Below are 16,040 nucleotides of genomic sequence, written 5' to 3'. Positions count from 1 at the left end.
AAAATGACAGGCATCAGAATGCTGGGTAGACGCGTTTCGTACACTTCACATGTGCTTAGTCACTACCATAGTAACAACTAAGCGCATGTGAAGTGTGCAAAACGCGTCCACCCAGCATTCTGATGCCTGTCATTTTTGGGATGTCCAAATAAAGAGGATTTTGATCCACAGTGGTATGCGGCCATTTCTTCTAATTTCATTGTGTGCGGAGGCGAGCCGAGGTGAGCACCTGCTGGATCATTAGGCTTCCTTATCTCACCTGGAGCGTCGGGTTTTCTTTTTTCCATTACTAAATGCAATATTAGCACTGTCCAGAAAGTTACCTTTTACGGGAGATTTTAATTCTATTATATCCCCAAATTTAGATAGACCAACAAAAAGATCATATTCTTCCACCTCCTATAAAACTTCATCTCAGATAGATCTAGCTTTTGCAAATCCAGCTTTGTTGACAGACATTATAGAAGCCACATATCTACCAAGTAGGGATGAGCCGAACACCCTCCTGTTCGGTTCGCACCAGAACTTGCGAACAGGCAAAAAATTTGTTCGAACACGCGAACACCGTTAAAGTCTATGGGACACGAACATGAATAATCAAAAGTGCTAATTTTAAAGGCTTATATGCAAGTTATTGTCATAAAAAGTGTTTGGGGACCCGGGTCCTGCCCCAGGGGACATGGATCAATGCAAAAAAACACAGCGGGAGCCTCCCTCCATGCCATCATGGATGTGGAGCGGCCCGTGGAGAAGAAGGGAAGAAGACGCCGTGGATGAAGATGCAGGACGAGAACACCGAAAGAAGAACCAGAAGAACCAGAAGAAGAAGAAGAAGAAGAAGATGGAGGAAGAAACCGAAGGAAGATAGAAGATTGAAAAAAGAAGAAAGAAGAAGCATTTAAATAAAGGAATTGTCAAAAACTGTCTCTTGTCATTTTTAACATTTTTGACAGTTTTTTTGTGAAATGGTAGGGGTAATTTTGTACCCCCTTACCATTTCACACAGGGGGAGGGCCGGGATCTGGGGGTCCCCTTATTAAAGGGGGCTTCCAGATTCCGATAAGCCCCCCGCCCGCAGACCCCCACAACCACCGGGCAAGGGTTGTGGGGATGAGGCCCTTGTCCCCCTCAACGTAGGGACAAGGTGTTTTGGGGGCTACCCCAAAGCACCCTCCCAATGTTGAGGGCATGTGGCCTGGTACGGTTCTGGAGGGGGGGGCGCTCTCTTGTCCCCCCTCTTTTCCTGAGGCCTGCCAGGTTGCGTGCTCGGATAAGGGTCTGGTATGGATTTTTGGGGGGACTCCACGCCATTTTTTAATAAATTTTGGCACGGGGTTCCCCTTATAATCCATACCAGACCTAAAGGGTCTGGTATAGATTTTGAGGGGACCCCACGCCATTTTTTAAAATATTTTGGCCGGGGTTCCCCTTAATATCCATACCAGACCTGAAGGGCCTGGTATGGAATTTAGGGGGACCCCCCACGTCATTTTTTTTTTTTAATTTTGGTTCGGGGTTCCCCTGTGGGGAAATCCCATGCTGTTTTTATCAATGAACTTTTATGTATATTGTCGGACCGGCAATTCATTAATAGCCGCGAGTAGTTTTAAATGACTTTTTTTCCTTTGAAATATCATTTTGCTGTCAGACTGTTCTAAACACGGGAAACATGTGCCCCTTTACAGGCATACTATAGACAGTGACACCCCCCAGGTACGATATTTTAAGGAATATTTAACTTTTTTTTTTTACTTTAAGCATTATTAAAATCACTGCTCCTGAAAAAACGCCTGTTTTTAAAACTTTTTTTGCATTGATCCATGTCCCCTGGGGCAGGACCCAGCTCCCCAAACACTTTTTATGACAATAGCATGCATATAAGCCTTTAAAATTAGCAATTTTGGTTTCTTGCATAGACTTTTAAAGGGTGTTCCGCAGCTTTCGAATTTGCCGCAAACACCCCAAATTGTTCGCTGTTTGGCGAACGGGCGAACAGCCAAAGTTCCAGTCTGACATGAGTTTGACTCGAATTCGAAGCTCACCCCTAGTTAGCAGCAGCTTGGCTTTGCATGCCATTGCTGAGCCTATCATCTACTAGGACCCCCCAGGTCCTTTTCCATCTATGTGAACTATAGAAAACTGTAAAACAGGCCAAGAGACAATGGGGTTTATTTACTAAAGCTGGAGAGTGCAAAATCAGTCTCACTTCTGTATAGAAACCAATCAGCTTCCAGGTTTTATTTTGCCAAGGCTTAATTGAACAAGCTGAGGTTAGAAGCCGATTGGTTTCTCCGCAGGACTGATTTTTCACTCTCCAGCTTTAGTAAATAAACACCAAGGGTCTTATTATAGTGTGCAGCTGATCTGAAGAGTTTATAAATGATGTATCTGACATAATATCAGCACAATTGAATATTAATGGCTGAAATATGACTTCTCACTATTTCAAAAATGTAACCCTATTTAACCACCAATGTCACACAAATATGCGCCCCCCCTGCGCTGGGCTTTTTGCCATGGGGCTGCATATCTGCATTCCTCCCTTTGTACTGGGAGCTCATCACATGGCACACTCCCAACACAGAGACCAGGGTCTCACCATGTGCCCCGAGCCCCGTTCTAATGATCTGGACCCAAAACTCGAGATTCCAGGTCACCTGATCTGAGTGATAGCCTCTGATTGGCTATCAAAGTGATCTGTGAAGCCCGCCCCTGTGTTTTCTGCCTCTGTGAATGGATGAGAAGGATACATTATATCTTTCTCTGTCCTTGCAGAGCAAGAGAGAAAAAAAAGCTGTGTTGCTAAACTGGAAAAAAAATATGCCTCTTCAATTTCTGAATTAAGACTCTAATTTTGTTGTTTCCAGCCAGCCAATATGGCGGCTCATTGCTCTGAAATTGAAGCTTCTGCACATAGGCTTCATAGGAAGGTGAGAGAGATAATGTTACTCCTATACAAAGCATTAGTTGGATCTCACCTGTAATATACAGTTCAGTTTTTGGCAATAAATCACAAAAATGATATTGGGGAAAGGGAGAAAGTCACATTTTCCAGTCTCTTAAAAACGATTATTTTTTTTTATTCCGGTTGCACCCTCAGACATTGCACCCCATCTAAGAAAGGTTTACCATACACTGTACAGATTTTCAGGCATCAATCCTGGGAAACAGACAATCATTGTTTCTTAATCAGCCTGCTCTCTCCCTCTAAAAAAAGCATAAAAAAGTTTACAAAAAATGTTTTTTTTTGGGGGGCCTGTTCACCAGGGCTGTGCCTAATGCCCCCGATCTGACTTTCCATCAACAAAACTGTGGATTTTTGTTCGAAGGTTGTTGGCTCAAACTTGTCTTGCATACACACGGTCACACAAATGTTGGCCAACAATCACGAATGTGGGAAGGTGGTGACGTACAAGACGTACGACGAGCCAAGAAAAAGGAAGTTCAATAGCCAGCGCGGCTCCTTCTGCTTGATTCCGAGCATGCGTGAACTTTTGTGCGATGGACTTGTGTACACACACAATCGAAAATTCTGTGCTGTGTTGGGGTGTTTCCTCATGACATTGGTAATCCTCATTAGACATGGGCACTGCCAAAAAATGTGTTTGTTTTCATTGTTTTCATTTCATTTGTTTTTTGTTTTTCAGGTCATTCATTATCCACTTAAGGACCGCCTAATGCCGATTTACGTCGGCAAGGCGGCACGGGCAGGCAAAATCACGTACATGTACGTGATTTGCCTCTAGCGGGTGGGGGGTCCGATTGGACCCCCCCCCGGTGCCCGAAGTGGTCCCGTTCTGTTCCCCGGCGATCCGAGATGAGGGGGAGGCCATCCGTTCGTGGCCCCCCCCTCGCGATCGCCGCCGGCCAATGGGAACACTCCTTTGCTGCTGTATGCTAAACAGCAGCAAAGGAAATGATGTCATCTCCCCTCGGCTCGGTAGTTTCCGTTCCAGCGCCGAGGGGAGAAGACATCAATGTGAGTGCACAACACACTACACACACAGTAGAACATGCCAGGCACACAAAACACCCCGATCCCCCCCCCGATCGCCCCCCGATCCCCCCCCAATCATCCCCCCCCCTGTCACAAGCTGACACCAGCAGGTTTTTTTTTTTTTTTTTTTTTTTTCTGATTACTGCATTGGTGTCAGTTTGTGACAGTTACAGTGTTGGGACAGTTAGTATTACCCCCCTTTAGGTCTAGGGTACCCCCCTAACCCCCCCTAATAAAGTTTTAACCCCTTGATCACCCCCTGTCACCAGTGTCGCTAAGCGATCATTTTTCTGATCGCTGTATTAGTGTCGCTGGTGACGCTAGTTAGTGAGGTAAATATTTAGGTTCGCCGTCAGCGTTTTATAGTGACAGGGACCCCCATATACTATCTAATAAATGTTTTAACCCCTTGATTGCCCCCTAGTTAACTCTTTCACCACTGATCACCGTATAACCGTTACGGGTGACGCAGGTTAGTTCGTTTATTTTTTATAGTGTCAGGGCACCCGCCGTTTATTACCGAATAAAGGTTTAGCCCCCTGATCGCCCGGCGGTGATATGCGTCGCCCCAGGCAGCATCAGATTAGCGCCAGTACCGCTAACACCCACGCACGCAGCATGCGCCTCCCTTAGTGGTATAGTATCTGATCGGATCAATATCTGATCTGATCAGATCTATACTAGCGTCCCCAGCAGTTTAGGGTTCCCAAAAACACAGTGTTAGCGGGATCAGCCCAGATACCCGCTAGCACCTGCGTTTTGCCCCTCCGCCCAGCCCACCCAAGTGCAGTATCGATCGATCACTGTCACTTACAAAACACTAAACGCATAACTGCAGCGTTCGCAGAGTCAGGCCTGATCCCTGCGATCGCTAACAGTTTTTTTGGTAGCATTTTGGTGAACTGGCAAGCAAGCACCAGGCAGCGTCAGGTTAGCGCCAGTACCGCTAACACCCACGCACGCACCGTACACCTCCCTTAGTGGTATAGTATCTGATCGGATCAATATCTGATCCGATCAGATCTATACTAGCGTCCCCAGCAGTTTAGGGTTCCCAAAAACGCAGTGTTAGCGGGATCAGCCCAGATACCTGCTAGCACCTGCGTTGTGCCCCTCCGCCCGGCCCAGCCCAGCCCACCCAAGTGCAGTATCGATCGATCACTGACACTTACAAGGCACTAAACGCATAACTGCAGCGTTCGCAGAGTCAGGCCTGATCCCTGCGATCGCTAACAGTTTTTTTGGTAGCATTTTGGTGAACTAGCAAGCACCGGCCCCAGGCAGCGTCAGGTTAGCGCCAGTACCGCTAACACCCACGCACGCAGCATACGCCTCCTTTAGTGGTATAGTATCTGAACGGATCAATATCTGATCCGATCAGATCTATACTAGCGTCCCCAGCAGTTTAGGGTTCCCAAAAACGCAGTGTTAGCGGGATCAACCCAGATACCTGCTAGCACCTGCGTTTTGCCCCTCCGCCCGGCCCAGTCCAGCCCACCCAAGTGCAGTATCGATCGATCACTGACACTTACAAAACACTAAACGCATAACTGCAGCGTTCGCAGAGTCAGGCCTGATCCCTGCGATCGCTAACAGTTTTTTTGGAAGCTTTTTATTGAACTGGCAAGCACCAGCGGCCTAGTATACCCCGGTCGTAGTCAAACCAGCGCTGCAGTAACACTTGGTGACGTGGCGAGTCCCATAAGTGCAGTTCAAGCTGGTGAGGTGGCAAGCACAAGTAGTGTCCCGCTGCCACCAAGAAGACAAACACAGGCCCGTCCTGCCCATAGTGCCCTTCCTGCTGCATTCGCCAATCCTAATTGGGAACCCACCACTTCTGCAGCGCCCGTACTTCCCCCATTCACATCCCCAACCAAATGCAGTCGGCTGCATGAGAGGCATTTTTATGTGCTCCCGAGTACCCCTACCCAACGAACCCCCCCAAAAAGATGTTGTGTCTGCAGCAAACGCGGATATAGGCGTGACACCCGCTATTATTGTCCCTCCTGTCCTGACAATCCTGGTCTTTGCATTGGTGAATGTTTTGAACGCTACCATACACTAGTTGAGTATTAGCGTAGAGTACAGCATTGCACAGACTAGGCACACTTTCACAGGGTCTCTCCAGATGACATCGCATTTTGAGAGACCCGAACCTGGAACCGGTTACAGTTATAAAAGTTAGTTACAAAAAAAGTGTAAAAAAAAAAATATATATATATAAAATAAAAAAAAATAGTTGTCGTTTTATTGTTCTCTCTCTCTATTCTCTCTCTCTATTGTTCTGCTCTTTTTTTACTGTATTCTATTCTGCAGTGTTTTATTGTTATTGTTATTGTTATTGTTATTATGTTTTATCATGTTTGTTTTTCAGGTATGTAATTATTTATACTTTACTGTTTACTGTGCTTTATTGTTAACCATTTTTTTGTCTTCAGGTACGCCATTCACAACTTTGAGTGGTTATACCAGAATGATGCCTGCAGGTTTAGGTATCATCTTGGTATCATTCTTTTCAGCCAGCGGTCGGCTTTCATGTAAAAGCAATCCTAGCGGCTAATTAGCCTCTAGACTGCCTTTACAAGCCGTGGGAGGGAATGCCCCCCCCCCCACCGTCTTCCGTGTTTTTCTCTGGCTCTCCTGTCTCAACAGGGAACCTGAGAATGCAGCCGGTGATTCAGCCAGCTGACCATAGAGCTGATCAGAGACAAGAGTGGCTCCAAACATCTCTATGGCCTAAGAAACCGGAAGCTACGAGCATTTTATGACTTAGATTTCGCCGGATGTAAATAGCGCCATTGGGAAATTGGGGAAGCATTTTATCACACCGATCTTGGTGTGGTCAGATGCTTTGAGGGCAGAGGAGAGATCTAGGGTCTAATAGACCCCAATTTTTTCAAAAAAGAGTACCTGTCACTACCTATTGCTATCATAGGGGATATTTACATTCCCCGAGATAACAATAAAAATGATTTAAAAAAAAAAAAAATGAAAGGAACAGTTTAAAAATAAGATAAAAAAGCAAAAAAATAATAAAGAAAAAAAAAAAAAAAAAAAAAAGCACCCCTGTCGCCCCCTGCTCTTGCGCTAAGGTGAACGCAAGCGGCGGTCTGTCGTCAAACGTAAACAGCAATTGCACCATGCATGTGAGGTATCGCCGCGAAGGTCAGATCGAGGGCAGTAATTTTTGCAGTAGACCTCCTCTGTAAATCTAAAGTGGTAACCTGTAAAGGCTTTTAAAGGCTTTTAAAAATGTATTTATTTTGTTGCCACTGCACGTTTGTGCGCAATTGTAAAGCATGTCATGTTTGGTATCCATGTACTCGGTCTAAGATCATCTTTTTTATTTCATCAAACATTTGGGCAATATAGTGTGTTTTAGTGCATTAAAATTTAAAAAAGTGTGTTTTTTCCCCAAAAAATGCGTTTGAAAAATTGCTGCGCAAATACTGTGTGAAAAAAAAAAATGAAACACCCACCATTTTAATCTGTAGGGCATTTGCTTTAAAAAAAATATATAATGTTTGGGGGTTCAAAGTAATTTTCTTGCAAAAAAAAAAAAACTTTTTCATGTAAAAAATAAGTGTCAGAAAGGGCTTTGTCTTCAAGTGGTTAGAAGAGTGGGTGATGTGTGACATAAGCTTCTAAATGTTGTGCATAAAATGCCAGGACAGTTCAAAACCCCCCCAAATGACCCCATTTTGGAAAGTAGACACCCCAAGCTATTTGCTGAGAGGCATGTCGAGTCCATGGAATATTTTATATTGCGACACAAGTTGCGGGAAAGAGACAAATTTTTTTTTTTTTTTTTTTTTTTGCACAAAGTTGTCACTAAATGATATATTGCTCAAACATGCCATGGGAATATGTGAAATTACACCCCAAAATACATTCTGCTGCTTCTCCTGAGTACGGGGATACCACATGTGTGAGACTTTTTGGGAGCCTAGCCGTGTACGGGACCCCGAAAACCAAGCACCGCCTTCAGGCTTTCTAAGGGGCGTGAATTTTTGATTTCACTCTTCACTGCCTATCACAGTTTCGGAGGCCATGGAATGCCCAGGTGGCACAAAACCCCCCCAAATGACCCCATTTTGGAAAGTAGACACCCCAAGCTATTTGCTGAGAGGTATAGTGAGTATTTTGCAGACCTCGCTTTTTGTCACAAAGTTTTGAAATTTGAAAAAAGAAAAAAAAAAAAAGTTTTTTCTTGTCTTTCTTCATTTTCAAAAACAAATGAGAGCTGCAAAATACTCACCATGCCTCTCAGCAAATAGCTTGGGGTGTCTACTTTCCAAAATGGGGTCATTTGGGGGGGTTTTGTGCCACCTGGGCATTCCATGGCCTCCGAAACGGTGTTAGGCAGTGAAGAGTAAAATCAAAAATTCACGCCCTTAAAAACGCTGAAGGCAGTGATTGGTTTTCGGGGCCCCGTACGCGGCTAGGCTCCCAAAAAGTCCCACACATGTGGTATCCCTATACTCAGGAGAAGCAGCTAAATGTATTTTGGGGTGCAATTCCACATAGGCCCATGGCCTGTGTGAGCAATATATCATTTAGTGACAACTTTGTGCAAAAAAAAAAAAAAAAAAAAAAAAAAAGTGTCACTTTCCCGCAACTTGTGTCAAAATATAAAATATTCCATGGACTCAATATGCCTCTCAGCAAATAGCTTGGGGTGTCTACTTTCCAAAATGGGGTCATTTGGGGGGGGGTTGTGCCACCTGGGCATTCCATGGCCTCCGAAACTGTGATAGGCAGTGAAGAGTGAAATCAAAAAGTTACACCCTTAGAAATCCTGAAGGCGGTGATTGGTTTTCGGGGTCCCATACGCGGCTAGGCTCCCAAAAAGTCCCACACATGTGGTATCCCCGTACTCAGGAGAAGTAGCTGAATATATTTTGGGGTGCAATTCCACATAGGCCCATGGCCTGTGTGAGCAATATATCATTTAGTGACAACTTTTTGTAAATATTTTTTTTTTTTTTTTGTCATTATTCAATCACTTGGGACAAAAAAAATAAATATTCAATTGGTTCAACATGCCTATCAGCAATTTCCTTGGGGTGTCTACTTTCCAAAATGGGGTCATTTGGGGGGGGGTTTGTACTGCCCTGCCATTTTAGCACCTCAAGAAATGACATAGGCAGTCATAAACTAAAAGCTGTGTAAATTCCAGAAAATGTACCCTAGTTTGTAGACGCTATAACTTTTGCGCAAACCAATAAATATACGCTTATTGACATTTTTTTTACCAAAGACATGTGGCCGAATACATTTTGGCCTAAATGTATGACTAAAATTGAGTTTATTGGATTTTTTTTATAACAAAAAGTAGAAAATATCATTTTTTTTCAAAATTTTCGGTCTTTTTCCGTTTATAGCGCAAAAAATAAAAATTGCAGAGGTGATCAAATACCATCAAAAGAAAGCTCTATTTGTGGGAAGAAAAGGACGCAAATTTCGTTTGGGTACAGCATTGCATAACCGCGCAATTAGCAGTTAAAGCGACGCAGTGCCAAATTGGAAAAAGACCTCTGGTCCTTAGGCAGCATAATGGTCCGGGGCTCAAGTGGTTAAGATCCAAATGTGTTATTTTGAGAAAATTCGAAAGAATGAAAATCCAAAATAACAACTAACTAATAATAACTAACTATTAAATTATAGCTATTGGAAATTCCATTCAAATTTGTCTGTTAGTGAACGTAACGATAATACAAATTTATCCAAAGTCACAAATTATCCGAAATAACGAATGTTGCAATTAAACAAATGGAACATAATGAATTAATAATAATAAAAATTTTTATTACTATTATTTATTATTATTATGTGTTGCGTTCCATTCGTTTAGATGCAGCATTCGTTATTTCGGATAATTCGTAACTTCGGATAAATTTGTATTCGTTATGTTCACTAACAGACAAATTTGAAAGGAAATTACAATACCTATAATTTAATAGTTAGCAATTGTTCTTATTAGTTGGTTATTATTTCAGATTTCCTCATTTCTGAGTTTTCTAATTTTCGGATTCTCGTTCTTATTTTCGGATTTTCGTTCTTTTGAAATTTTGGATTTTCGAATTTACGAAAAATTTGTTAAAAGGGCTTTCGTTAATTTGAATATTTCTGAATTAACAAATTTGTCAAATTTCGACGAAAAATTAATTTGGAACAAAACGAATTGCACATGTCTAATCCTCATTGTTTTCCAGAATCTTACCATCAGATGCCTACCAAACCCCCCCCCCCGGTAATGGTGCCCCCTTGCCATGTATCCTGGGTTCTGTTTGTCCTTCTCTGGGCCCAGGATCAGAATGGCGGGTGCTGCTGGGTAGAGGGGAGGGAGATGGATGTCCCAATAAAGAGAACATGCCACAAAAAAAATCATCACGTAGGAGACTTTTGTCCCCTGTGTGATAGTTACATAGTTACATAGTTACATAGTAGGTGAGGTTGAAAAAAGACACAAGTCTATCAAGTCCAACCTATGTGTGTGATTATGTGTCAGTATTACATTACATATCCCTGTATGTTGCGGTCATTCAGGTGATTATCTAATAGTTTCTTGAAGCTATCAATGCTCCCCGCTGAGACCACCGCCTGTGGAAGGGAATTCCACATCCTTACCGCTCTTACAGTAAAGAACCCTCTACGTAGTTTAAGATTAAACCTCTTTTCTTCTAATTTTAATGAGTGGCCACGAGTCTTGTTAAACTCTCTTCCACGAAAAAGTTTTACCCTATTGTGGAGTCACCAGTCCGGTATTTATATATTGTGGGGTCACCAGTACAGTATTTGTATATTGAAATCATATCCCCTCTCAAGCGTCACTTCTCCAGAGAGAATAAGTTCAGTGCTTGCAACCTTTCCTCATAACTAAGATCCTCCAGACCCTTTATTAGCTTTGTTGCCCTTCTTTGTACTCGCTCCATTTCCAGTACATCCTTCTTTGAGGACTGGCGCCCAGAACTGGACAGCATACTCCAGGTGCGGCCGGACCAGAGTCTTGTAGAGTGGGAGAATTATCGTTTTATCTCTGGAGTTTGTGATGAAAATAAAAAGTTAAGTACATTTAAAAAAAAAAAGATAAAAATATAAAATTACACCCAAGCACATAAAATCCCCCTCTCCAAAATTTTGAGGCCACCCCACCTCCACATAAATACAAGTACTTACATAAACGCACGCGTTGGGGGCACCTATGTGCTAGAAAGCTGATTGAGATACACATTACATATCACTGCACATGCCAGAGTGAGGGCAATAGTTCTAGCATTAGAGCTCTTCCTGGCCTATGGAAAATACAGGGTACTGGAGTTTGTCACAATTTCACTGACTCACGCTATTTTAAAGATTTACATGTTGGGTATCTATTTATCTAGAGCAGCCCCATCTTTTATATTTTACCAAATGGGTAATTTATTGCATTTGTTCCCCTCTAAAGTTAACATTTTTGTATATTTTAATGAAATATTGTGTTTCCTAGACCTTTTCCCTAATATTGTGTAACATAAAAAATTGGAACTACCGCTATTTTATTCTCTATGGTGTCTGCTTTCAGAAAATATATGCTGTTTGGAGGGTTTTATGCAATCTTCAGAGCTAAATTGATTTTTTAACCCCTTGATGCTGACGTAACACAAATATGTGGCCCCACTGCCCTGGGCTTTTTTTTTTCCATGGGGCCGCATATTTGCATATCTCCCTTTGTGCTGGGAGTGCACCGCACAATGCGCTCCCAGCACAGAGACTGAGAAAACTTCAATTCTGGGTCACCTGATCGCTGTGGTAGCTCTCTCGCTGTGAATGGAGAGGAAAGATACAATGAATCTTTGTCTCTATTTGCAGAGAAAGAAAAAAAGTGTGTGTAAAATTAATAAAAAAATTTAAAAAATAATAAAAAGGTCAAAGGTCATTATATTTTAGGCAGGATGTTTTTTTTACAAACAACAACTAACATACACATATGTGGTATGACTGCGATCGTCAGGAGCAGGAACATTTATTATGGGTTGTTCTTTGGTGGTAGGTTATGGTAGTAACAAGAAATATACAGCTACATTTAAAAACATGATTTTTTTTTTACTATTTTGGGCCAGTTTTCTTTTGATTTTAAAAAATAAATAAAAAAATCAGGAGATATCCATAACCAATTACCACCAAATGAAAGCCCAATTTGTCCTAAAAAAAACAAGGTATAATCCACCTGGATTAGGGATTGATGAAAATGTAATATATGTTCAGTCAAAGCTCCATAAACAAGAGAAAGATGAGAATCATGGAGAAAACACAATTCAGTGATTGGTTGTCCAAAAGGTATCTCAAAAGATAAAATGTTCTAAGGCTTTCTAGGTGTGTGCCTGTATAACATAAGAGGTAAACTTAATGCATCTATCCATTCCATTCCTATTTGCTCACAGATTTTAGCATTATATATTTTTACTTTCATACCAACTTGTGGGATGACGTGAGGGATGAAACTGATGAGCTTATTCACAAGCTTTTTCATTACAACTTAGCTGCTACCTGTTAACATTCCCCATTCTACTGGAGCTGAAGGCTGTGAATCCTCTGGTGTTTGAGAAGATGTGACTTCAATCTAAAAGCTTTATCACATTGAGAACACTGATATGGCTTCTGTCCAGTGAAAACCCGCTGGTTGTTGATAAGCTCTGACTTTGATATAAAAGCTTTGCCACATTCAGAACACTGATAAGGCTTCTCTCCAGTGTGAATCATCTGGTGTGTGACAAGATGTGACTTCAATCTAAAAGCTTTATCACATTCAGAACACTGATATGGCTTCTCTTCAGTGTGAATCATCTGGTGTATGATAAGCAATTTCTTGATTGTAAAAGCTTTGTCACATTCAGATATGGCTTTTCCCCAGTGTTAACCCTCTGGTGGCTGATAAACTCTGACTTTGCTGTAAAAGATTTTCCACATTCAGAACATTGATATGTCTTCTCTTCAGTATGAACCCTCTGGTGTCTGCTAAGGAGTGACTTCTGTGTAAAAGCTTTTCCACATTCTGAACATGGATATGGCTTCTCTCCAGTGTGAACCCTCTGGTGGCTGATAAGCTCTGACTTTGATGTAAAAGCTTTGCCACATTCAGAACACTGAAATGGCTTCTCTCCAGTATGAACCCTCTGGTGTCTGCTAAGGAGTGACTTCTGTGTAAAAGCTTTTCCACATTCTGAACATGGATATGGCTTCTCTCCAGTGTGAACCCTCTGGTGGCTGATAAGCTCTGACTTTGATATAAAAGCTTTGCCACATTCAGAACACTGAAATGGCTTCTCTCCAGTATGAGCCCTCTGGTGTCTGCTAAGAAGTGACTTCTGTGTAAAAGCTTTTCCACATTCAGAACATTGATAGGGCTTCACCAGTATGAGCCCTCTGGTCCGTCTCATGCAGTGTGCCACCTATAGCCTGCCACAAGTCTGACAAAATGGAGCCCCGGGAAAGTGAACGCCCCTCCCGCTGCTGATGTGACTCCTCACATGCGGGGGGCCAGGGGGGGTGTTGCATCTTCAGCTCTGAGCGGTTCAGCTGGGACCTGTAGTCCTTCACTTTTGGAGGGGGGTCACATCTCCCAAAAGTGAAGGACTACAAGTCCCAGCATGAACCCCTGATATCTAAGGATGTGACGCCCCCCCAAATTGAAGGACTACAGGTCCCAGCATGGACCCCTGAGAATTAAGGGTGAGGCCCCATAGATTTCACAAGCTAATGCTGGGACTTGTGGTTCTTCACTGATTGGGGGGGCATCACATCTTCAGTTATAAGGGGTGTAGCACAGGAGTTTTTGCCACCTAAGTTACTATTTAATGATGATGTTCTTTAGATAAGAGTTTGGCTCCCTTTGGCATTCCATTTAATGTTATTAAGACTTTTGTTTCGTTTCATTAAGCCATGAAACAAAGCATTGTGGGAGATGTAGTGAAGGTGGAAGTGACTCATATGTTAAAACTCAGTCAGCAAACTACCTACCCACAATGCCCAGTTCACCTACCCACAAGCCCAAGACACAGAACAAGCGTACATATTCGCCAGCACACCATGGATCGTCAATTTTCATCCAAAAAGTTTTAATGAAAAAGATCACATCACAAAGAAAGGTGCAACATTTCGGAGGCGCGCAGGACCCCTTCGCCAGGCATGTGATCATGGGTAAGGATATAAAAGGGACAGGCGTGGCATGTTTCCGGCCTCTTGGGATGCCATTCAAGACCTGCCTGCAGTGAGGTCTGTGTGTGACCGTCAGACTGCAGCCTACAAGGCACGGAGTGGAATCGTTTGGCCTCCAAGGAGCTCTAGGGCACAGTCAGCTGGATGGACTGGAGAACCCAAGATTTATAAAAGGTTTCCTGCATCACAGTCATCAGCCATCACAAGGAGCGGTGCGGTTTGACAGCGCCAGCTTGAACCGGACTGAGACACCAAGAGAAGAGCCTTGCAAGCATCTAGACCTGTTGTGGTGAGTGGGCACTTGCTCAGATAAATACAGTGCACTGTTGCTATTTAAACTAGTTCTAGACTGCCACTGGGATCTGTAGTCCCACATGAGTAGTTCATTCAGGCATAGACTGTGTACAGTACAACTTCAGGGTTGTTTTCCATGCACTGCAAAGTAATATTGAGTTGCAACATTAATTAAAGAAGCCTTACCAGTGTGTTCTGTATACAAACTTTCAGTTACCAGCACATCAGTTCTATCATTACTTTACTACCTACTAATGTCCTTACCTGGATTTACAAACACTGCAGTATAATCTAATTAAGCTAGCTGAAGAGGAAGAAGAAAAGAGACTTTGCCATTTCCTATACAGCACCACAACTTCGGGTTCACAGACCTGAGTAGTTTACTGAAATCTAGGGGGAGCCCTTGAGTACATTATATGGACAAATGTGTTGTATTTCACTGATGCATGATGCTTAATACTTTTCTACAGGTTTGGTGTGTGCTGTGAGGTTGGAGTGAGAAAGTATATATCAGGGCTTTATCATATTGAGCATAAGTCTCACTTTTTGCCTTTCTGCATATGCTCTTAAAATGATCATTGAGTTTTGGTTTTTGCATACACTTTGATTGTTATTACTGTCATTCTTTATATTGTAATGACCCCTGTGTCTAATGTGTTAAATAAGTTAGTTCAGTAAACTGTTTACGTGGTTAATGTACAACTTGTGTGAGACTCTATCTCTTACTACAGCTGGTGAAGTGACGAATACCAAGGTGACGGTAAATATACAGTACAGTGTGATATTACTATGTTTCTTCTTACCATTTGGCCTTACACTAACATTGCTTTACAGTTGTGCCAAGGGGGTCGAGCCATTTGCTGGGGTTGAGAGGCAGAGTGCAGGCCCAATCAATTATCAGCAGCTCCTTAAGGGGTCAGTGCTACAGGGGGTCATGCTGGGACCTGTAGTCCTTCACTTTTGTGGGGGGGTCACATCCCAGCATGAACCCTGCCCTGATATCAAAGGACGTGGCCTCCTTCCATCCCTCTGAGGGTGTAATCTCATCTGTCAGTGTACCCTCCTCTTCTGCAGACCCCTTATCTGCCAACCACCCTCTTATCAATGCTAGCTCCAGGCTGACACACACTAAGAGCTCCTGTGAAGTGCTGACAGTTCAGCACATGACCAGTGTAGATAAGATGTCCAACCTTCATAAGACTACCACCATTATCATATTCCAAAACCCGCCCCACTTATCCTTATCTACTTATTACCAAGACCACACTTGAACTGGAGTATAACTGGCCATAGCAGCCTTTTTATTCACAAAATATTGTAAATATATATAAAGATTTTAACCATAACATAAAATTCCAGAATATCAGTTTCTCCCCCCGGTGGTCTTTGACAGCACTTCCCAACATAACTCCATTCCAATTCCACACTGCGGGCTTTTTGTATTAGGCCTCCAGCCGTGTCACACCAGTCCAAAGACAAACCCATTCCCGCAGTGCCACCATTACCATCATCCAGTTAACCCATGTTAACTGAATACACCATGGGCCCATCC

The 16,040-nt window shown here is 42.8% G+C and overlaps 1 protein-coding gene and 1 pseudogene across 1 annotated transcript in view; one reads left to right on the top strand and one right to left on the bottom strand.

The window, feature by feature from the left end:
• LOC141126579 (uncharacterized) overlaps positions 1-16,040 on the top strand; it is a 927,381-nt gene that overhangs the window by 357,312 nt on the left and 554,029 nt on the right. The window lies entirely within an intron of this gene.
• LOC141126578 (uncharacterized) overlaps positions 1-16,040 on the bottom strand; it is a 1,610,887-nt pseudogene that overhangs the window by 1,361,345 nt on the left and 233,502 nt on the right.

The sequence above is a fragment of the Aquarana catesbeiana genome, linkage group LG02, assembly GCF_042186555.1.
Source record: "Aquarana catesbeiana isolate 2022-GZ linkage group LG02, ASM4218655v1, whole genome shotgun sequence".
Taxonomy (NCBI): domain Eukaryota; kingdom Metazoa; phylum Chordata; class Amphibia; order Anura; family Ranidae; genus Aquarana; species Aquarana catesbeiana.
The sequence above is the reverse complement of the archived record's forward strand: the minus strand, read 5'-3'. Positions and strand labels throughout refer to the sequence as shown.